Consider the following 24,902-nt stretch of genomic DNA (forward strand, 5'->3'; position numbering starts at 1 on the left):
GTGAAGACTTCTCCTGGCAAGGTGATCTTCAAGGGGTTAGTGCTAGGTTTTTTTAAGGGGGTATTGGGTGGGTTTTAGAGTAGGGTTGATTGTGTGAGTGGTGGGTTTTAATGTTGGGGGAGATTTATATTTTTTTACAGGTAAGAGAGCTGATTACTTTGGGGCAATGCCCCGCAAAAGGCCCTTTTAAGGGCTATTTGTAATTTAGTGTAGGGTAGAGCTTTTTTTATTTTGGGGGGCTTTTATATTTTGTTAGGGGGATTAGATTACGTGTAATTACTTTAAAAATCTTGTAATTTGTTTATTATTTTCTGTAATTTAGTGTTTAGGTTTATTTTGTACTTTAGATAATTTTATATAATTGTATTTAATTGTATTTAAATTAGGGAATTAATTTAATTATAGTGTAGTGTTAGGTGTAATTGTAACTTAGGTTAGGTTTTATTTCACAGTCAACTTTGTATTTATTTTAGCTAGGTAGTTATTAAATAGTTAATAACTATTTAATAACTATTGTACCTAGTTAAAATAAATACAAACTTGCCTGTAAAATAAAAATAAACCCTAAGCTAGCTACAATGTAACTATTAGTTATATTGTAGCTAGCTTAAGGTTTATTTTATAGGTAAGTATTTAGTTTTAAATAGGAATTATTTAGTTAATGATAGGAATTTTATTTATATTTATTTAAATTATATTTAAGTTAGGGGGGTTAGGGTTAGGGATAGACTTAGATTTAGGGGTTAATAACTTTAGTATAGTGGCAGCGACGTTGGGGGCGGCAGATTAGGAGTTAATAAATGTAGGTAGGTGTCGGCGATGTTATGGATGGCAGATTAGGGGTTAATAATATTTAACTAATGTTTGCGAGGCGGGAGTGCGGCGGTTTAGGGGTTAATATATTTATTATAGTGGCAGCAATGTCCGGTTCGGCAGATTAGGGGTTAAAAATGTTATTTTAGTGTTTGCGATGTGGGAGAGCCTCGGTTTAGGAGATAATAGGTGGTTTATGGGTGTTAGTGTACTTTTTAGCACTTTAGTTAAGAGTTTTATGCTACGGCATTGTAGTGTAGAACTCTCAACTATTGACTTTAAAATGCGGTACCAGTGTTGACAGGAGATGGTCTACCGCTCACTTTTTGGCAGACTCATAAAACTGGCGCTATGCAAGTCCCATTGAAAAAAGAGGATACGCAATTGACGTAAGTGGATTTGTGGTATTTCCAAGTCTGGCCAAAAACGTGAGCGGTACACCTGTACCTGCAAGACTCGTAATACCAGCGGGCGTTAAAAAGCAGCGTTAGGACCGGCCAACGCTGCTTTTTAAGCCTAACGCAAGACTCGTAATCTAGCCGACTGCTTTTTAACTGATGACAAAAAACTGTGAGAATTGTAGTTCAAAAATATTTATAGAATTATGCTGGGATTTGAGAATTTTTTTTATATATGCCTATGTTTAAGCCCATTTTACAAAAATGTTTTGTATTTTGTACTTTTTTTTTTTTAAAATTAAATGTTTTATTGTTTTTCCAAAATAATAAACAAAACAAAAACAGAAGTACAGAGTAATCACATTTTTCAAAAAAGACAATAAACCTGTAGAGATTCAGGTTATCAGCAATAAACAATTGGTAACACCTTTGGCACAAATGTAATATTTTAAAACAAAAGAAAGCATTGTCAGGTATGGTTCATACTTGAGCTTAACAGTAAACCACTACATAGAAAGACTGAAGAGTATGATTGTCACAGCACTTTCTGCTCCCACAAAAAAAGGAGGTCTGCAAAAAAGTCTTGTTTCCTATTAAACACATAATGTATCTTTTCTAACGCTAAGACATAATCCACTTCCTTCAACCACATAGATAATGTAGGTTAAAGTTGTCATTATTTACACTTGAAAATCAGTGTTAGAGAGGATATGACTATATTATTGAAATATACACAGAGCCAAATAAGCATTTATCAGCTGACCTGTTTGTCAATAAGACTGTACAGGGCAAGAGGTCATCCAATGAGACTTGAGGAACAGAGATTTTACCTACCTACCACAACGTAATTGTTTTTTTACAGTAAGAACCATAAGGATATAGAATTATAGAATTGACAGTATAGTAACTGGTTGATACAAGAAGAAATCTAATTGCCACTTTAGAATAAAAATTATGTTTTCCCCCTTTAAAGTTAAATTGGAAATTACTTCAATTTGATGCGTGTTTTTGTGTGTGTGGGGGGGTGTTACCTTTTTTGGATCAACTGGGGGGCTGTAGGTATGTTATAAATATGCGCACTGTTTATTATGTTTATAAAATGCTATAATATGTATGTAAAGTCTTTTTGTGATGTAAATAAAGATTTGTTTAAGTTTTGGCATGGTTTTTTTTCTTTTTAGAAAGAAGATTTTGTGTACCGGGCATTAACATTACTTTGAAGACAGTAGCCATGCTTTTTTATTTTACCGAAGTGCGTTTTTTAAACTTTGGAATGTGTAAAATATGTTTTTTTGGAATTGTTTTTTTAATATAAATTAACACTATACTGAACGTGTTTTATATTACGATTCTTCTGTAACAAACATGTTATTAATATAGAACGTTTGTTACATTGTGGTCACAACATACTATGAAGAGTATGATTGTCACAGCACTCTCTGCTCCCACAAAAAAGGAGGTCTGCAAAAAAGTCTTGTTTCCTATTAAACACATAATGTATATTTTCTAACGCTAAGACATTATCCACTTCCTTCAACCACATAGATTATGTAGGTATTATATTTTTCTTCCAAAATCTAGGTATTAAGCGCTTCGCGCAATTAAGCATACATTGAAATAGACGCTTCCTATAGATTCAGGGAATGTGTGGTATGTTGTTTAGTAAAACAATAGTAGGTGTGAGTTTTATTGAGTATTCCCTTTAAGGTGTATCAAAAATCGTGAAGAAAATTGTTCACCAAAAATGTATTTTATCAAAAAATGAAAAATTTGTAGGTAAATTACACAGAAAAAAAATTATATTAACTATGCACAGTGTATATCAAAATTTAAGTACATTGGATATGCAAAAGAAAAGGCAAGAAATATGTACATAAAAGTACAAAATACGGGGGGCGGAGCCGCAACACACGAGAGCTCCTGTAACGGCGACGACGGTCAGACCAGGAAGTGTGATGTATGCGGGAATCAGTCAGGGTGGTCAGCATACTTTGGTCACAGAGTAAATAGTCTAGTCAGTCCTTGGTCATCGGGTGTCGTAGTCTCCAAGTGTCAAAATAGGGAATAGCGTGAAGAGCTTGCCAGTTGTCTCTTATTTGACTGCTTCAGAGATAGGATTTCCTCAATTGATGTGTCTAAAGCAGGGGTAATAGGAAAGTTAAAATCGCAGAATTCACTCTGCTCGAATTCAGGACATAGAAAAGGTCACATAATAAACAGTCCATATAGATGGTTTCAGTTCTGAGCTTGGGGAGAAGAGTACAAACATCTTAATCACTTATGAGTAGGCCCCCAGGCTACATGGTGTTACACGGCATAGTACAGGAAGGCAGAAACATAAACAGAATAAACAAGTATATCCTGAGACAAACAATGGGGTACTGTATGCATGGAAAGGAAAGTTCACATCCCTGTCTAAGAGCACCCTCCATTGATGTATGGGCATATGAGATGTAGAACAAGTAGTAAGTTTCACCCCTCTCAAACCAGGAGATATACAAACAACTAGACATAAAAGTACATGAGATTTAACTGGAAACAGGAGTCTACAAATAATTTACAGATGGCAAATGTCCATTGAACGAGGCAAACTAAAGGCTACTCTGAGAAATGTCAGTGTCAGTGGTTTGTTCTTGTTGTTTAATGATTAAAAGAGAAACTACCATACTCACAAAATTGGTGATCTTGTAGGACATGTTATCTGATCAGGTAACCTCCTGGGATTTAAGAGGCTCAGGACCTTGTTTCTTCCTACTTCACTTGCTAACAATTTCAGACCACAAACCTCGTTGTTGTCTCGGTGGTAGGGACACAGCTTTGGCAGTGGAGGTATCTTGTATTTCTGGGAGAGGAAGGCCTAGTTGTTTGCAGAATTCAGCTGCCTGAGTTGGGCTCAAACATTCATGCCTTTTCCCATTTTTGATGACCTGCAGAGATACCGGAAAGCCCCATCTATAGGGAATCTGCAAGGAATGAAGATGTGTCGTAAGAAAGGCAAATTATTTTCTAATTTGAAGAGTTCTTACAGACAGGTCCTGGAAGATTTGTATTTTAGCGCCCATATAGGAGAAATTAGGCTGTGATCTTGCTAGTTGATAAATTTTCTCTCTATCTCTGTAGCTCTGGAAGTATATTATAATGTCCCTGGGAGGCTGGTTGTCACTTGGTTTAGGGCGCAGCGAGTGATGTGCTCTGTCTAAAGGCATTGTGTCAATCACGCACTGGCCAGCAATAGCTAGGGACTCAATGGCTTTCATGGTGACCGGTCCATCCTCACTGTGCGTGAGTTTGTGCTGTGAGGGTGGTGGTGCTTGTGAATCATCTGGATTGTCAAATTTGTATTCCTCATCAATATGTGCTGGAGGAGCATCTGCCTTTTTCTTTTTGTCAGCATTTTTGTAAAAAGTATTTATGGCACTGGGGACAGTGTTAGGTTTTAGGTTTTTCTCCACTTTGGAGTTTCTGCAGAGCGCCATTTTGGTGCCCACGAGTGGATATAGATCGTCCAGTTAGTTTTCTTGTAAATAACTGTTACAGTTTGCAGTGACACTCAGTAACTCTGAGTGAGAGTTTGCTTTATGATATTATGAAGTAGGATATGTAAACTATGCTCAGTAGATTAAAGCATAAGCTGGCTTTTGTTCCTGCCCTTAATAAAGCTAGTGCATAGCAAAGTAAAGGTGCGTCCTGTGCAGAATATAGCTGTATAGCAGGTCAGCCAGTCATGGTCTGGGGTTTGTTAGAGACCCATGTTTGTAATCCTAATGATCCCCATAAACGCAGCTCTTGATGTATTATGATAAATCTATCATAAGGTTAGCTTGAGTGCTGCTATGGCTTATTAAGGCTATATTACATTCTTTTAGATAGCGATGCTAGAGGCTGAGAGGCATTTACACACACTGTGACATTAGTGGGATTTATGGTTGCATAAAAAATAAAGTCATATCCTGCTACTTTACCCTTTAGGTAGTAATCCAGTGAGACAAGCAGAGCCCCGTTATTATAATGAGGTGGGGTTATCTGCGGTAGATCGCTCAGTGCGGCGCAGCAAGGCCTCCGGATTGCACGAGCAGAGCACCACTCAAGGCAGGCTTCAGTGTGGCCTAAACCGCGACTTGTCTGCAGAAACGTTCAACAGGGTTCAGACACACAGCGAGGATCCCATGCGGCTCCCAACATCTCTGTAGATTATATTCTGGCTCTAGGGGCATGCAGCCCAGGTTAAGCGGTCCTGTGGGTGGATCTCCGTTGCTGCCGTTACAGGAGCTGAAGTGTGGTGCCGGCATCATGGACGCCCGCACGCTCCGCCCCCGTATTTTGTACTTTTATGTACGAATTTCTTGCCTTTTTTTCATATTTAATGTACTTAAATTTTGATTGACACTGTGCATAGTTAATATAATTTTTTTTCTGTGTAATTTACCTACAAATCTTTCATTTATGATAAAATACATTTTTGGTGAACAATTTTCGTCACGATTTTTGATGCACCTTAAAGGGACACTGAACCCCAAAAATTTCTTTCGTGATTCAGATAGAGCATGACATTTTAAGCAACTTTCTAATTTACTCCTATTATCACATTTTCTTCATTCTCTTGGTATCTTTATTTGAAATGCAAGAATGTTAGTTTAGATGCCGGCCCATTTTTGGTGAACAACCTGGGTTGTTCTTTCTGATTGGTGGATATATTCATCCACCAATAAAAAAAGTTCTATCCAGAGTTCTGAACCAAAAAAGAAGCTTAGATACCTTCTTTTTCAAATAAAGATAGTGAACAAAGAAAAATTGATAATAGGAGTAAATTAGAAAGTTGCTTAAAATTGCATGCTCTATCTGAATCACGAAAGAAAAAATTTGGGTTCAGTGTCCCTTTAACAATACAATTTTTCCCTGCATATTTTTGTGTGAATGGTTAAATTATTCGTTTTGTATGATTTTTAAATTACGATTTTTATTGTGCACTTTTGGGGCGCAATCCGATATATGGCGTACTTTTCGGCGCAAGCGAGGTAACCCACGCCGCCCGTAGGTTCACCTCGCACATCAGGGTATTACATATACGGCGCCGGCAGTTGCTAAAGTGCCGTAAGTCGGACAAACTAGCGATGTCCAGAAATAAGCGTAAGTACAAATTTCTGGAGTTGCCAGTGACTTACAGCACTTTAGAAACTGCCGTCGCCTACAAAAACGAACTAAAGCGTTAAATCTCCCGTAACTGTCTAACACGCCTCCCAAAAATAACCCGACATGTATACCCCTCTATCCGCAATCCCCCCTCTCACTCCTAACAATAAATGTATTAACCCCTAAGCCGCCGCTCCTGGACCCCGCCGCAACCTATATTATATGTATTACCCCCTAATCTGATCCCCCTACACCGCCGCCACCTATATTAAATTTATTACTCCCTAATCTGATCCCCCTACACCGTCGCCACCTAAATTATATGTATTACCCCCTAATCTGATCCCCCTACACCACCGCAAGCTACATTAAATATATTAAACCCTAATCTGATCCCTCTAAACCACCGCCACCTATATTAAATATATTACCCCCTAAACCTAAGTCTAACCCTAACACCCCCTAACTTAATTATTATTTAAATAAATCTAAATAATATTAATATTATTAACTAAATTATTCCTATTTAAAACTAAATGCTTACCTATAAAATAAACCCTAAGTAATAATTACATTGTAGCTATTTTAGGGTTTATATTTATTTTACAGGTAACTTTGTATTTATTTTAACTAGGTACAATAACAATTAAATAGTTAATAACGATTTAATAGCTACCTAGTTAAAATAATTCCAAAATGACCTGTAAAATAAATCCTAACCTAAGTTACAAATACACCTAACACTACACTATCAATAAATTAATTAAATAAACTACAATTATCTAAACTAAAATACAATTAAATAAACTAAACTATATTACAAAAAAACAAACACTAAATTACAAAAAAATAAAAAAATATTACAAGAAGTTTAAGCTAATTACACCTAATCTAAGCCCCCTAATAAAATAAAAAAGCCCCCACAAATAATAAAATTTCCCTACCCTAAACTAAATTAAAAAAGTAATCAGCTCTATTACCAGCCCTTAAAAGGGCCTTTTGCGGGGCATTGCCCCAAAGTAATCAGCTATTTTACCTGTAAAAAAAAGAACAACTCACCCCATTACAGCCCACCACCCACACACCCCTACTCTAAAACCCACCCGATCCCCCCTTAAAAAAACCTAAGTCTAACCCCCAAGTGGTCCTTACCTGTGCTGAAGACCGGCGGAGAAGGTCCTGTTCCAGGCGGTGAAGTCTTCTTCCAAGTGGCGACCTCTTCTTCTTCCTGGAACCAGCTGGCGTGGAGCGGAGGAGTTGAAGACCGATGACCGCGGAGCTGAAGACCGTCGACTCTGGAACTGAAGACCAGCCATGCTGGAACTGAAGATCGGCGACGCTGGAACTGAAGACCGCAGAGCCATGGAGCGTGGAGGGTCCTCTTCATACGATCTCCGCCGTACACTGACTAGGAATTCAAGGTACACGATTAAAAATGGCGTCCCTTGAATTCCTATTGGCTGATTAGAATAAGAGCTACTGTAATTCTATTGGCTATTCAAATCAGCCAATAGAATTACAGTAGCTCTCATCCGATTGGCTGATTTGAATTTGAAGGCTCAAATTTGAAGGCTCAAATCCATTTTCGCCACGTAAGTCCTTACGCTGTATATTGGATACCAAACTGCGCGGGTTTTGTATATCACTCTATGGGCCAAAAAACTACGGCCGAAGGGTGAAATATATGAGTGTAACTTCTATGTTACGCCGTATATAGGATACCAAATCAGTGCAAAATTTTGCGTCGCCGGCTTTTGCGGGCGACGCTGCATATCGGATCGGGCCCTTGTAATGTATGCATCTCCTTCCCATATGAAAATGCAGTATAAGAGAAACTGCAACAACTTTTCTCATTTTTTATTTTTCCTGCAAACAAAATAATAAGAAAAGCACATAGCGATCTCAACTCAGTATAAATCAAAGTTCTGCACAATCCATCTGTTCAAATCAGTTACCACTCGGCCATTTCCAGGGTGTGTTTTTACTACAATTGTTTAGCATATATTACTTTTCTGTCAGTTAAATAACGGCTAGATTTGGAGTTTTGTCGGTAACGACCCGCGTAGCTAACGCCGGCTTTTTTCTGGTCGTACCATAAAAATAACTCTGTTATTGAGAGTCCACAAAAAAGCTGCGTTAGGCTCCAAAAAAGGAGCGTAGAGCATTTTTAACGCAGCTTCAACTCTCGATACCAGAGTTGCTTACGCAAGCGGCCAGCCTAAAAAATGTGCTTGTGCACGATTCCCCCATAGGAAACAATGGGGCTGTTTGAGCTGAAAAAAAACCTAACACCTGCAAAAAAGCCGCGTTCAGCTCCTAACGCAGCCCCATTGTTTGCTATGGGGAAACACTTCCTACGTCTGCACCTAACACCCTAACATGTACCCCGAGTCTAAACTCCCCTAGCCTTACACTTATTAACCCCTAATCTGCCGCCCCTGCTATCGCTGACCCCTGCATATTATTTTTAACCCCTAATCTGCTGCTCTGTAAACCGCCGCTACTTACATTATCCTTATGTACCCCTAATCTGCTGCCCCTAACACCGCCGACCCCTATATTATATTTATTAACCCCTAATCTGTCCCCCTCAACGTCGCCTCCACCTGCCTACACTTATTAACCCCTAATCTGCCGAGCGGACCTGAGCGCTACTATAATAAAGTTATTAACCCCTAATCCGCATCACTAACCCTATAATAAATAGTATTAACCCCTAATCTGCCCTCCCTAACATCGCCGACACCTAACTTCAAACATTAACCCCTAATCTGCCGACCGGAGCTTACCGCTACTGTAATAAATGTATTAACCCCTAAAGCTAAGTCTAACCCTAACACTAACACCCCCCTAAATTAAATATAATTTTAATCTAACGAAATTAATTAACTCTTATTAAATAAATTATTCCTATTTAAAGCTAAATACTTACCTGTAAAATAAATCCTAATATAGCTACAATATAAATAATAATTACATTGTAGCTATTTTAGGATTAATATTTATTTTACAGGCAACTTTGTAATTATTTTAACCAGGTACAATAGCTATTAAATAGTTAAGAACTATTTAATAGTTACCTAGTTAAAATAATTACAAAATTACCTGTCAAATAAATCCTAACCTAAGTTACAATTAAACCTAACACTATACTATCATTACATTAATTAAATAATATACCTACAATTACCTACAATTAAACCTAACACTACACTATCAATAAATAAATTAAATACAATTCCTACAAATAACTACAATGAAATAAACTAACTAAAGTACAAAAAATAAAAAAGAACTGAGTTACAAAAAATAAAAAAATATTTACAAACATAAGAAAAATATTACAACAATTTTAAACTAATTACACCTACTCTAAGCCCCCTAATAAAATAACAAAGACCCCCAAAATAACAAAATGCCCTACCCTATTCTAAATTACTACATTTCAAAGCTCTTTTACCTTACCAGCCCTGAACAGGGCCCTTTGCGGGGCATGCCCCAAAAAATTCAGCTCTTTTGCCTGTAAAAAAAAAACATACAATACCCCCCCCAACATTACAACCCACCACCCACATACCCCTAATCTAACCCAAACCCCCCTTAAATAAATCTAACACTAAGCCCCTGAAGATCTTCCTACCTTGTCTTCACCCTACCAGGTTCACCGATCCGTCCTGAAGAGCTCCTCCGATGTCCTGATCCAAGCCCAAGCGGGGGGCTGAAGAGGTCCATGATCCGGCTGAAGTCTTCATCCAAGCGGGAGCTGAAGAGGTCCATGATCCGGATGAAGTCTTCATCCAAGCGGGAGCTGAAGAGGTCCATGATCCGGATGAAGTCTTCTATCAACGGCATCTTCAATCTTCTTTCTTCCGGATCCATCTTGCATACCTCCGACGCGGAACATACTCTTCTCCCGACGCCTACTAGCCGAATGACGGTTCCTTTAAGGGACGTCATCCAAGATGGCGTCCCTCGAATTCCGATTGGCTTATAGGATTCTATCAGCCAATCGGAATTAAGGTAGGAATATTCTGATTGACTGATGGAATCAGCCAATCAGAATCAAGTTCAATCCGCTTGGCTGATTCGATCAGCCAATCAGATTGAGCTTGCATTCTATTGGCTGTTCCGATCAGCCAATAGAATGCGAGCTCAATCTGATTGGCTGATTGGATCAGCCAATCGGATTGATCTTGATTCTGATTGGCTGATTCCATCGGGAGAAGAGGATGTTCCGCGTCGGAGGTCTGCAAGATGGATCCGGAAGAAAGAAGATTGAAGATGCCGTTGATAGAAGACTTCATCCGGATCATGGACCTCTTCAGCTCCCGCTTGGATGAAGACTTCATCCGGATCATGGACCTCTTCAGCTCCCACTTGGATGAAGACTTCAGCCGGATCATGGACCTCTTCAGCCCCCCGCTTGGGCTTGGATCAGGACATCGGAGGAGCTCTTCAGGACGGATCGGTGAACCTGGTAGGGTGAAGACAAGGTAGGAAGATCTTCAGGGGCTTAGTGTTAGGTTTATTTAAGGGGGGTTTGGGTTAGATTAGGGGTATGTGGGTGGTGGGTTGTAATGTTGGGGAGGGGTATTGTATGTTTTTTTTTGCAGGCAAAAGAGCTGAATTTCTTGGGGCATGCCCCGCAAAGGGCCCTGTTCAGGGCTGGTAAGGTAAAAGAGCTTTGAACTTTTTTAATTTAGAATAGGGTAGGGCATTTTGTTATTTTGGGGGTCTTTGTTATTTTATTAGGGGGCTTAGAGTAGGTGTATTATTTTTCTTATGTTTGTAAATATTTTTTTATTTTTTGTAACTTAGTTCTTTTTTATTTTTTGTACTTTAGATAGTTTATTTCATTGTAGTTATTTGTAGGTATTGTATTTAATTTATTTATTGATAGTGTAGTGTTAGGTTTAATTGTAGATAATTGTAGGTATTTTATTTAATTAATTTATTGATAGTGTAGTGGTAGGTTTAATTGTAGATAATTATAGGTATTTTATTTAATTAATTTATTGATAGTGTAGTGGTAGGTTTAATTGTAACTTAGGTTAGGATTTATTTTACAGGTAAATTTGTAATTATTTTAACTATTTTAGCTATTAAATAGTTCTTAACTATTAAATAGCTATTGTACCTGGTTAAAATAATTACAAAGTTGCCTGTAAAATAAATATTAATCCTAAAATAGCTACAATGTAATTATTCGTTATATTGTAGCTATATTAGGGTTTATTTTACAGGTAAGTATTTAGCTTTAAATAGGAATAATTTATTTAATAAGAGTTAATTAATTTCGTTAGATTAAAATTATATTTAATTTAGGGGGGTGTTAGTGTTAGGGTTAGACTTAGCTTTAGGGGTTAATACATTTATTAGAATAGCGGTGAGCTCCGGTCGGCAGATTAGGGGTTAATAATTGAAGTTAGGTGTTGGCAATGTTAGGGAGGGCAGATTACGGGTTAATACTATTTATTATAGGGTTAGTGAGGCGGATTAGGGGTTAATAACTTTATAATAGTAGCGGTGCGGTCCACTCGGCAGATTAGGGGTTAATAAGTGTAGGCAGGTGGAGGCGACGTTGTGGGGGGCAGATTAGGGGTTAATAAATATAATATAGGGGTCGGCGGTGTTAGGGGCAGCAGATTAGGGGTACATAGCTATAATGTAGGTGGCGGCGCTTTGCGGTCGGCAGATTAGGGGTTAATTATTGTAGGTAGCTGGCGGCGACGTTGTGGGGGGCAGATTAGGGGTTAATAAATATAATACAGGGGTCAGCGGTGTTAGGGGCAGCAGATTAGGGGTACATAAGTATAACGTAGGTGGCGGTCGGCAGATTAGGGGTTAAAAAAATTTAATCGAGTGGCGGCGATGTGGGGGGCCTCGGTTTAGGGGTACATAGGTAGTTTATGGGTGTTAGTGTACTTTAGAGTACAGTAGTTAAGAGCTTTATGAACCGGCGTTAGCCCAGAAAGCTCTTAACTACTGACTTTTTTCCTGCGGCTGGAGTTTTGTCGTTAGATGTCTAACGCTCACTTCAGCCACGACTCGAAATACCGGAGTTAGAAAGATCCCATTGAAAAGATAGGATACGCAATTGACGTAAGGGGATCTGCGGTATGGAAAAGTCGCGGCTGAAAAGTGAGCGTTAGACCCTATTTTGAGTGACTCCAAATACCGGAGTTAGCCTAAAACCAGCGTTAGGAGCCTCTAACGCTGGTTTTCACCGCTAACGCCAAACTCCAAATCTAGGCCTAAGTGTATTATAAATTTTGAGCAAACTTCACCTGCATACAGCTTGCAAGATAATTCAGTGAAATTAGCTTATTTAAAATGCTAAAAGCATTTTACAAGGCTTGTAAGAGAGTGTCCGCCATACCCTGGGAACTCCCCTGTCCCTCCCACATTCTGAAACTGTCAGTTTACAATGGAAAAATGCAAAGTGCAATATCATTTGTAAAAGATACACAGGAATATACAAAGAATGATCCACATTTTTAAAGTAACACAAAAACTTTCAAAACATAATCAGAATGTTTTAAAATAGAAAATAGAAAGTGCAAAGCTTATATGTATAAATACTGAAAGGGCATAATCTGAAGTGTAATGTGATATAAAATACAATGCACAAAGTGTAAGTGTAATAAAACTCTCATATCATGCAGTGCTATATTGCACTAGGCTTGTCTCTCCTTCAGATACAGAAATGATAGAGACCTCACAGTGCTGGAGGGTTCCACCTTTCTCTTTGAGTATTCAGTGTGTTCAACCCCTCTGGAGCCTGCACTACAATTTCTCTCTCATGCCGTAAAACATCTAGAAGTTCTAAATATAAATACTTTTCTTCTTAATGATTGTGCACAATATGAATGAATTATGTAGGCCATGTATTAATATGCCAAACCATAAACTAAACTGTAGAAAAGATTGATGTATAGTATATTTTATTTGCAAAATATTTGTAAGGTACTAACATGTCAGAATGCATATCAAATAGGCTTCTCTCAACATCACTTTTTAAATAAAACATAACAAGCTAGATTAGTGGAGAGCAATTAATAGTGTTTTGTGTGTTAATTAAAGGGATATGGTATATCACAAGAATCATGACTGGTAGATGGTCAAATGTATATGTGTATGTGTGTTTATCTATCTATCTCTGTGTGAAGTATTTTATGCTCAATTTTCATTGAAATAGTATAGCACAGAACTAAATTAACCCCTTAACGACACGCGTCGTACATGGTACGTCTTGCACAAACTGGTCTTTAAAGACCAGCAACGTACCCTGTACGACGTTGGGGTTGAAAGCGGCTGGAAGCGATCCTGATCGTTTCCAGCCACTTTCCGGTTATTGCAGTGATGCCTCGATATCGAGGCATCACTGCAATAACATTTTTCCCTATCCGATGCAGAGAGAGCCACTCTGTGGCCCTCTTTGCACCGGACATCGATGCCGCGATCGTTGGTGGGTGGGAGCAGACGTGGGAGGCGGGTGGGCGGCGATCGATGGCTTACCGGTGGGCGTGATCATGGGCGGGATTGCTGGGGGGCACGCACGGACGCGCGCGCGTGCACAGGGGAGGCGGGCGGGCGCGTGCACGGGGAGGGAGCGGGTGGGAACCATTACACTATGGAACAGTGGTTTCTATTTAGAGGGAGAGAGGGGGGATAAATATGTTAATCGAAGGGATCTGGGAGGGGGTGGGGGTTTAGTCTTGGGGGGGAAGCTACACTACAGAAAAGTGGGGAAAAAATAAAACATATACATTTTTTTTGTAAACTGGGTACTGGCAGACAGCTGCCAGTACCCAAGATGGCTCCCAATAATGTAGAGGGGGAGCCCCTATATTATATTTATTAACCCCTAATCTGTCCCCCTCAACGTCGCCTCCACCTGCCTACACTTATTAACCCCTAATCTGCCGAGCGGACCTGAGCGCTACTATAATAAAGTTATTAACCCCTAATCCGCATCACTAACCCTATAATAAATAGTATTAACCCCTAATCTGCCCTGCCTAACATCGCCGACACCTAACTTCAAACATTAACCCCTAATCTGCCGACCGGAGCTCACCGCTACTGTAATAAATGTATTAACCCCTAAAGCTAAGTCTAACCCTAACACTAACACCCCCCTAAATTAAATATAATTTTAATCTAACGAAATTAATTAACTCTTATTAAATAAATTATTCCTATTTAAAGCTAAATACTTACCTGTAAAATAAATCCTAATATAGCTACAATATAAATAATAATTACATTGTAGCTATTTTAGGATTAATATTTATTTTACAGGCAACTTTGTAATTATTTTAACCAGGTACAATAGCTATTAAATAGTTAAGAACTATTTAATAGTTACCTAGTTAAAATAATTACAAAATTACCTGTCAAATAAATCCTAACCTAAGTTACAATTAAACCTAACACTATACTATCATTAAATTAATTAAATAATATACCTACAATTACCTACAATTAAACCTAACACTACACTATCAATAAATAAATTAAATACAATTCCTACAAATAACTACAATGAAATAAACTAACTAAAGTACAAAAAATAAAAAAGAACTGAGTTACAAAAAATAAAAAAATATTTACAAACATAAGAAAAATATTACAACAATTTTAAACTAATTACACCTACTCTAAGCCCCCTAATAAAATAACAAAGACCCCCAAAATAACAAAATGCCCTACCCTATTCTAAATTACTACATTTCAAAGCTCTTTTACCTTACCAGCCCTGAACAGGGCCCTTTGCGGGGCATGCCCCAAGAAATTCAGCTCTTTTGCCTGTAAAAAAAAAACATACAATACCCCCCCCCAACATTACAACCCACCACCCACATACCCCTAATCTAACCCAAACCCCCCTTAAATAAATCTAACACTAAGCCCCTGAAGATCTTCCTACCTTGTCTTCACCCTACCAGGTTCACCGATCCGTCCTGAAGAGCTCCTCCGATGTTCTGATCCAAGCCCAAGCGGGGGGCTGAAGAGGTCCATGATCCGGCTGAAGTCTTCATCCAAGCGGGAGCTGAAGAGGTCCATGATCCGGATGAAGTCTTCATCCAAGCGGGAGCTGAAGAGGTCCATGATCCGGATGAAGTCTTCTATCAACGGCATCTTCAATCTTCTTTCTTCCGGATCCATCTTGCATACCTCCGACGCGGAACATACTCTTCTCCCGACGCCTACTAGCCGAATGACGGTTCCTTTAAGGGACGTCATCCAAGATGGCGTCCCTCGAATTCCGATTGGCTTATAGGATTCTATCAGCCAATCGGAATTAAGGTAGGAATATTCTGATTGGCTGATGGAATCAGCCAATCAGAATCAAGTTCAATCCGCTTGGCTGATTCGATCAGCCAATCAGATTGAGCTTGCATTCTATTGGCTGTTCCGATCAGCCAATAGAATGCGAGCTCAATCTGATTGGCTGATTGGATCAGCCAATCGGATTGATCTTGATTCTGATTGGCTGATTCCATCGGGAGAAGAGGATGTTCCGCGTCGGAGGTCTGCAAGATGGATCCGGAAGAAAGAAGATTGAAGATGCCGTTGATAGAAGACTTCATCCGGATCATGGACCTCTTCAGCTCCCGCTTGGATGAAGACTTCATCCGGATCATGGACCTCTTCAGCTCCCACTTGGATGAAGACTTCAGCCGGATCATGGACCTCTTCAGCCCCCCGCTTGGGCTTGGATCAGGACATCGGAGGAGCTCTTCAGGACGGATCGGTGAACCTGGTAGGGTGAAGACAAGGTAGGAAGATCTTCAGGGGCTTAGTGTTAGGTTTATTTAAGGGGGGTTTGGGTTAGATTAGGGTATGTGGGTGGTGGGTTGTAATGTTGGGGGGGGGGTATTGTATGGTTTTTTTTGCAGGCAAAAGAGCTGAATTTCTTGGGGCATGCCCCGCAAAGGGCCCTGTTCAGGGCTGGTAAGGTAAAAGAGCTTTGAACTTTTTTAATTTAGAATAGGGTAGGGCATTTTGTTATTTTGGGGGTCTTTGTTATTTTATTAGGGGGCTTAGAGTAGGTGTATTATTTTTCTTATGTTTGTAAATATTTTTTTATTTTTTGTAACTTAGTTCTTTTTTATTTTTTGTACTTTAGATAGTTTATTTCATTGTAGTTATTTGTAGGTATTGTATTTAATTTATTTATTGATAGTGTAGTGTTAGGTTTAATTGTAGATAATTGTAGGTATTTTATTTAATTAATTTATTGATAGTGTAGTGGTAGGTTTAATTGTAGATAATTATAGGTATTTTATTTAATTAATTTATTGATAGTGTAGTGGTAGGTTTAATTGTAACTTAGGTTAGGATTTATTTTACAGGTAAATTTGTAATTATTTTAACTATTTTAGCTATTAAATAGTTCTTAACTATTAAATAGCTATTGTACCTGGTTAAAATAATTACAAAGTTGCCTGTAAAATAAATATTAATCCTAAAATAGCTACAATGTAATTATTCGTTATATTGTAGCTATATTAGGGTTTATTTTACAGGTAAGTATTTAGCTTTAAATAGGAATAATTTATTTAATAAGAGTTAATTAATTTCGTTAGATTAAAATTATATTTAATTTAGGGGGGTGTTAGTGTTAGGGTTAGACTTAGCTTTAGGGGTTAATACATTTATTAGAATAGCGGTGAGCTCCGGTCGGCAGATTAGGGGTTAATAATTGAAGTTAGGTGTTGGCGATGTTAGGGAGGGCAGATTACGGGTTAATACTATTTATTATAGGGTTAGTGAGGCGGATTAGGGGTTAATAACTTTATAATAGTAGCGGTGCGGTCCACTCGGCAGATTAGGGGTTAATAAGTGTAGGCAGGTGGAGGCGACGTTGTGGGGGGCAGATTAGGGGTTAATAAATATAATATAGGGGTCGGCGGTGTTAGGGGCAGCAGATTAGGGGTACATAGCTATAATGTAGGTGGCGGCGCTTTGCGGTCGGCAGATTAGGGGTTAATTATTGTAGGTAGCTGGCGGCGAAGTTGTGGGGGGCAGATTAGGGGTTAATAAATATAATACAGGGGTCAGCGGTGTTAGGGGCAGCAGATTAGGGGTACATAAGTATAACGTAGGTGGCGGTCGGCAGATTAGGGGTTAAAAAAATTTAATCGAGTGGCGGCGATGTGGGGGGCCTCGGTTTAGGGGTACATAGGTAGTTTATGGGTGTTAGTGTACTTTAGAGTACAGTAGTTAAGAGCTTTATGAACCGGCGTTAGCCCAGAAAGCTCTTAACTACTGACTTTTTTCCTGCGGCTGGAGTTTTGTCGTTAGATGTCTAACGCTCACTTCAGCCACGACTCGAAATACCGGAGTTAGAAAGATCCCATTGAAAAGATAGGATACGCAATGGACGTAAGGGGATCTGCGGTATGGAAAAGTCGCGGCTGAAAAGTGAGCGTTAGACCCTATTTTGAGTGACTCCAAATACCGGAGTTAGCCTAAAACCAGCGTTAGGAGCCTCTAACGCTGGTTTTCACCGCTAACGCCAAACTCCAAATCTAGGCCTAAGTGTATTATAAATTTTGAGCAAACTTCACCTGCATACAGCTTGCAAGATAATTCAGTGAAATTAGCTTATTTAAAATGCTAAAAGCATTTTACAAGGCTTGTAAGAGAGTGTCCGCCATACCCTGGGAACTCCCCTGTCCCTCCCACATTCTGAAACTGTCAGTTTACAATGGAAAAATGCAAAGTGCAATATCATTTGTAAAAGATACACAGGAATATACAAAGAATGATCCACATTTTTAAAGTAACACAAAAACTTTCAAAACATAATCAGAATGTTTTAAAATAGAAAATAGAAAGTGCAAAGCTTATATGTATAAATACTGAAAGGGCATAATCTGAAGTGTAATGTGATATAAAATACAATGCACAAAGTGTAAGTGTAATAAAACTCTCATATCATGCAGTGCTATATTGCACTAGGCTTGTCTCTCCTTCAGATACAGAAATGATAGAGACCTCACAGTGCTGGAGGGTTCCACCTTTCTCTTTGAGTATTCAGTGTGTTCAACCCCTCTGGAGCCTGCACTACAATTTCTCTCTCATGCCGTAAAACATCTAGAAGTTCTAAATATAAATACTTTTCTTCTTAATGATTGTGCACAATATGAATGAATTATGTAGGCCATGTATTAATATGCCAAACCATAAACTAAACTGTAGAAAAGATTGATGTATAGTATATTTTATTTGCAAAATATTTGTAAGGTACTAACATGTCAGAATGCATATCAAATAGGCTTCTCTCAACATCACTTTTTAAATAAAACATAACAAGCTAGATTAGTGGAGAGCAATTAATAGTGTTTTGTGTGTTAATTAAAGGGATATGGTATATCACAAGAATCATGACTGGTAGATGGTCAAATGTATATGTGTATGTGTGTTTATCTATCTATCTCTGTGTGAAGTATTTTATGCTCAATTTTCATTGAAATAGTATAGCACAGAACTAAATTAACCCCTTAACGACACGCGTCGTACATGGTACGTCTTGCACAAACTGGTCTTTAAAGACCAGCGACGTACCCTGTACGACGTTGGGGTTGAAAGCGGCTGGAAGCGATCCTGATCGTTTCCAGCCACTTTCCGGTTATTGCAGTGATGCCTCGATATCGAGGCATCACTGCAATAAAATTTTTCCCTATCCGATGCAGAGAGAGCCACTCTGTGGCCCTCTTTGCACCGGACATCGATGCCGCGATCGTTGGTGGGTGGGAGCAGACGTGGGAGGCGGGTGGGCGGCGATCGATGGCTTACCGGTGGGCGTGATCATGGGCGGGATTGCTGGGGGGCGCGCACGGACGCACGCGTGCACAGGGGAGGCGGGCGGGCGCGTGCACGGGGAGGGAGCGGGTGGGAACCATTACACTATGGAACAGTGGTTTCTATTTAGAGGGAGATAGGGGGGATAAATATGTTAATCGAAGGGATCTGGGAGGGGGTGGGGGTTTAGTCTTGGGGGGGAAGCTACACTACAGAAAAGTGGGGAAAAAATAAAACATATACATTTTTTTTGTAAACTGGGTACTGGCAGACAGCTGCCAGTACCCAAGATGGCTCCCAATAATGTAGAGGGGGAGGGTTAGAGAGCTGTTTGGGGGGGGATCAGGGAGGTTTGGGGCTAAGAGGGATCCTACACAGCAGCATATGTAAATATGCTCCCAAAAAAAAAAGAAGAAAAAAAAAAGATACCTTTTATTTTAGTACTGGCAGACTTTCTGCCAGTACTTAAGATGGCAGGGACAATTGTGGGGTGGGGGAGGGAAGAGAGCTGTTTGGGAGGGATCAGTGGGTCTGATGTGTCAGGTGGGAGGCTGATCTCTACACTAAAGCTAAAATTAACCCTGCAAGCTCCCTACAAGATCCCTAATTAACCCCTTCACTGCTAGCCATAATACACGTGTGATGTGCAGCGGCATTTAGCAGCCTTCTAATTACCAAAAAGCAACACCAAAGCCATATATGTCTGCTATTTCTGATCAAAGGGGATACCAGAGAAGCATTTACAACCATTTGTGCCATAATTGCACAAGCTGTTTGTAAATAATTTCAGTGACAAACCTAAAATTGTGAAAACCTTAACTTTAATTTTTATTTAATCGCATAAGGCAGGGAAATGTTGGCATGAAATATACCAAAATGGGCCTAGATCAATACTTTGGGTTGTCTACTACACTACACTAAAGCTAAAATTAACTCTACAAGCTCCCTACATGCTCCCTAATTAACCCCTTCACTGCTGGGCATAAAACACGTGTGGCGCGCAGTGGCATTTAGCAGCCTTCTAATTACCAAAAAGCAACGCCAAAGCCATATAAGTCTGCTATTTCTGAACAAAGGGGATCCCAGAGAAGCACTTACAACCATTTATGCCATAATTGCACAAGTTGTTTGTAAATAATTTCTGTGAGAAACCTAAAGTTTGTGAAAAAGTTAACATTTTTTTTTATTTGATCGCATTTGGCGGTGAAATGGTGGCATGAAATATACCAAAATGGGCCTAGATCAATACTTTGGGATGTCTTCTAAAAAAAATATATACATGTCAAGGGATATTTAGGTATTCCCGACAGATATCAGGGTTCCAATGTAACTAGCCCTCATTTTGAAAAAAAGTGGTTTTGAAATAGCAAAGTGCTACTTGTATTTATGGCCCTATAACTTGCAAAAAAAGCAAAGAAGATGTAAACATTGGGTATTTCTAAACTCAGGACAAATTTTAGAAACTATTTAGCATGGTTGTTTTTTGGTGGTTGTAGATGTGTAACAGATTTTGGGGGTCAAAGTTAGAAAAAGTGTGTTTTTTTCCATTTTTTCCTCATATTTTATAATATTTTTAATAGTAAATTATAAGATATGATAAAAATAATGGTATCTTTAGAAAGTCCATTTAGTGGCGAGAAAAACGGTATATAATATGTGTGGGTACAGTAAACGAGTAAGAGGAAAATTACAGCTAAACACAAACACCGCAGAAATGTAAAAATAGCCCTGGTCCTTAAGGGTAAGAAATTGAAAAATGGCCGTGTCCTTAAAGGGTTAAGAACTTCACTACTTCCGTGGATTATTTGTGCTCCATCAACTTAGCTCTCAGACATTATCCAACATAAATTTTAGTACACAGGGGGCGTGTCCGAACTGCGATCTTACATGGTCGCATCTTCTCTGAGCTCTCACTGATCACTTGTAACCCGCCGGAGACAGGAGAGATTTTACAGCACAAAGTATATATAACTGTCTATCAGGACAGACTACTTAACTGTACCTGATATTTTGAGAAATTTGAGCTGTATTCGTGAAGTTTGAGGCAGACATCGGACGTAGAAGGCCTAGAGCGGCGGCTCACATATAGGCAGCGCCACCCCCCTCAAACATTTGAGGGTATTTGTCCTAACTGGGTGCTCACCACTATAACCCGATATATGCACTCATTCATCGACCTTTATCACCTTTACAAAGCCTGAACCACAGAAGATATTATTTAATCTCCCACTACTGTTATACTGCAAAATGGAGGCTGAGCAGGAAATAGGAATACACGCTTGTTGCGATAGCAGAATGGAAAAACTGGAATGTTGCTTTCAGAACTTAATAGTCAGAGCACCATGGGACTTTCTTATACAATTTTACCAAAAGCGGCAAGGGGAGTGTCAGTCGGCTGAAGACAATGAAGAAAACACAATACCGGACCTACCGGAGGTTGCTGATTCCACGGGGGAGCCGCCGTGCTCGCCCCTGACAATTACTTTGCAACTGGCTAGCTGCATGGTAGGAGCCAAGAAGAAGAGCGGCTTAGGCAGTGGGGAAGCCACAGACATAAATCCCAAGCAGCGGTATGAGTCTGATCTGAGTTCCAACATCGCTCTGGCAGAGTCGACCTTATCCGTTATGGCACAGGACTCAGTGACATCAGGAGGTAACATATTCAACTCTGCTACTAGACAGGGGACTAAGGAGGTCACACATGCGGCTTCAAATAATACAAAGAGTCATAGTCCATCGAGTGGCCCCAAGCTACTTAAACCTGGACAATACTGTTGGCTGGATTGTGTTGATGGGAACCAAAATGAAAAGCTGGTAGGAGAAAATTATCTAAGATCCTTAAACCTTCTACCTCAACACCAGTGTTCCCTCTAAGGCCAGTTTTGTGTGAAACAGTTAATTAGGTAACCACACCCTGCAATTAGCAAACACTGCACATTGCAGATGGCAAGGTATGGTTCTCTTGTTAACTGTTTCACTGCTGGGCTGCACACAAAATTGTCCTTAGAGGGAACACTGCTCAACACCACTCCCAAGGCTTTAGTGAATACATATGGGACACTAGGACAATATTTACACCCCTGCGAAATACGCCTGGACTTGTGGCACGGGTCTTTCACTAGCACATAGAGCTTATTAATTGCTAAGAGAGAGTCATAAAGTCATCTTGGACTGCTTGGTTACACTTCACTTCTACTTACAAAATACTTGTGTTTATTTTTAATTTCTGTCTGTCTGTTTTTTGCTGTCCCAGGATGTTATAATATTGGGGGTGAGACGCTAGCTTATACTGCTAGGCGATCTTGCTTTTGTTACTATACAGAGGTTCCTTTATCACTAAAATGGCCTACTTCCCGCTGTTTGCGGCCGAAACCGAGGTGGGGGCTAAATATGCCGCTGTAAAAGTATGGGACTTGTATTTGCCTAGAAATGTTCAGTCTGGTGAAATTTGTGCTGTTTAAATTTATATCCCTGCTCCATCACGCCTTTGCATTAGGTATAACGTTTTGAAGTTTTAATTTTTTCTTTATCTCGTTTGGTAGACACTGCTAATATCATAGTGCCCTTAGATATAACCACATGGTCTCCGGGGGGTTTAAGGGGGGGACCCCTATGAGAGACATACTACAAAATAAAGATAAAACAAGGGTCTCTTGAAAGAAACATTGTTGTCTCCATATATACGAACGCCATTTTCTTCTTAAGAACACTAGAGCAATTAATTTCCTTTCCCTGACAGTTGAAAGCCCCCATGCACATAATTGCTTATAACTCCCATCTAAGGAATAAATTATAGTACGCATCTTATTGGTTTTATTGACTAAACTTCCCAAATCAAGCAGTTTCAGTTCTATTACCCAATAGAGGTTAACTTGTCTCTTTTTTTATATATTACGGTTCATGCTTAAATGTTATTTTGTGTTAATGTTCAACTTTGATGAGTGGGGACCCGGTTAGGATCCGTGCATCCTCTATCCTTAAAATGTAACATTTATTCTACTATGCTATCTATAGGGATGCCAGTTTTCTTTGTATTTTATGTTCTATTCTTAAACCCCTATACGAACTTATCTACTAATCCAAGAGTGATCCAAAGTGACATGAAGAGGGGAGAAAAATGAAGGGGAAGGTTATGTTATTTTTAATTATTCTTTGTTTTTGGTGCAATGTGTGCTCTCAGATATGCCATAAATATTTGTAATGAGTAATGTACCATGCAATTTATGTTTGTAAACTTCCTTACCTTCAATAAAAAAAATTAATAAAAAAAAATTTTTTTAGTGCACAAGCCCTTAAAAGTCTACAGTGTAAGAGAAATAGCGCACCTGCTCAACCTGACATGCAGATGTTAGCATATTCTAGACTAGTCATCACAGTATGAAAATTAACTCTGGATTTGTAATATGAGAGTAGAAAGGAAGCAGTGTAGTGGCATCACTAGGAGGGTGCGGGCCGCACCCGGGTGACACCCTCCAGGGGGTGACACCACCAGAAAAAAAAATGTTTTTTTTTGTTTTTTTTTTAATTTATTGAAATTCAAAGAAATACAATGTAGAGATGCATAGATTTTTTTATTAGAGGGGCCAGCATTTGTGAACATTAGTGGGACTGGGGAAGTTGTAGATACTTCATTTTTTGCCCCTTGAGCCAGCGCTGCAATTTCCACAAACAAGCTGCTTTTGCTTGTTTGTACTTTGCTCCTCCCCTGCCCAATTTCACTATAAATGTTGTGGGCATGCCTGGGGGCTTGCAAAGTTTTGTTGCTAGCCTAAACCTGCCTGCCTATCTGTGCTCACTGCTCAGTGACATTTGGAGCAGTAGAGTCACTCACTGCTGTGCTGTCTCTATAAACGGGAACCAGGAAATCGTGAGGGGATGCCTGGCACCTGACTGCATGACTGTCTGACACTGTCTCTAAAGTGAAGGAGCCACGTATGATGCCCACCAGACCGGTACGGTTGAGGTACACTAAGTGCACACTGAAGAGGTAGGAGGGGAGGGCGGGCGGGGTCTGGGGTGGGCAGAGTGCAGAGGTGATTGGCCATAAGAAGCGGTAGGCAATCGGCCTGGGGCTGTGCACTGACAGACTTGGAACAGAGCCAGAGAGCAGAATTTTCAGATTTTGCGCGCCTAAACATTTTCTTTAATGATTTATTTTTGGAGTGCACTGTTTATCTTTCATTTGATGCTCTGCTGAGCCAGAGAGCAGCTCTAGGCATGATCTTTATAATTAATTCAGCACAGTTTGCATATTTTGTATGTGTGTGTGAGTTTTTGTGTGTGTGTCTGAGTGTTTTTGTGTGTGTGCCTGAGTGTTTTTGTGTGTGTGGCTGAGTGTTTCTGTGTGTGTGCCTGAGTGTTTTTGTGTGTCTGCCTGAGTGTTTTTGTGTGTATGTCTGAGTGTTTCTGTGTGTGTGCCTGAGTGTTTTTGTCTGTATGTCTGAGTGTTTGTGTGTGTGTGTGTGTGTGTGTGTGTATGTAGGTGTTTGTGTGTGTGCCTGAGTGTTTTTGTGTGTGTGTGTCTGAGTGTTTTTGTGTGTGTCTGAGTGTGTTTCTGAGTGTTTGTGTGTGCATCTGAGTGTGTGTTTAAGTGTGTCTAAGTGTTTGTATGTGTGTGTGCCTGTTTTTGTGTTTGTGTGTGTCTGCTTTCTGGGGGGAGGGGGGGGTGACACCATAACTTACCGCACTGGGTGACACCAACCCTAGTGATGCCACTGAAGCAGTGTGAATTGTGCTTTAGTGACG

This window comes from Bombina bombina, chromosome 6 (assembly GCF_027579735.1).
Source record: "Bombina bombina isolate aBomBom1 chromosome 6, aBomBom1.pri, whole genome shotgun sequence".
Taxonomy (NCBI): Eukaryota; Metazoa; Chordata; class Amphibia; order Anura; family Bombinatoridae; genus Bombina; species Bombina bombina.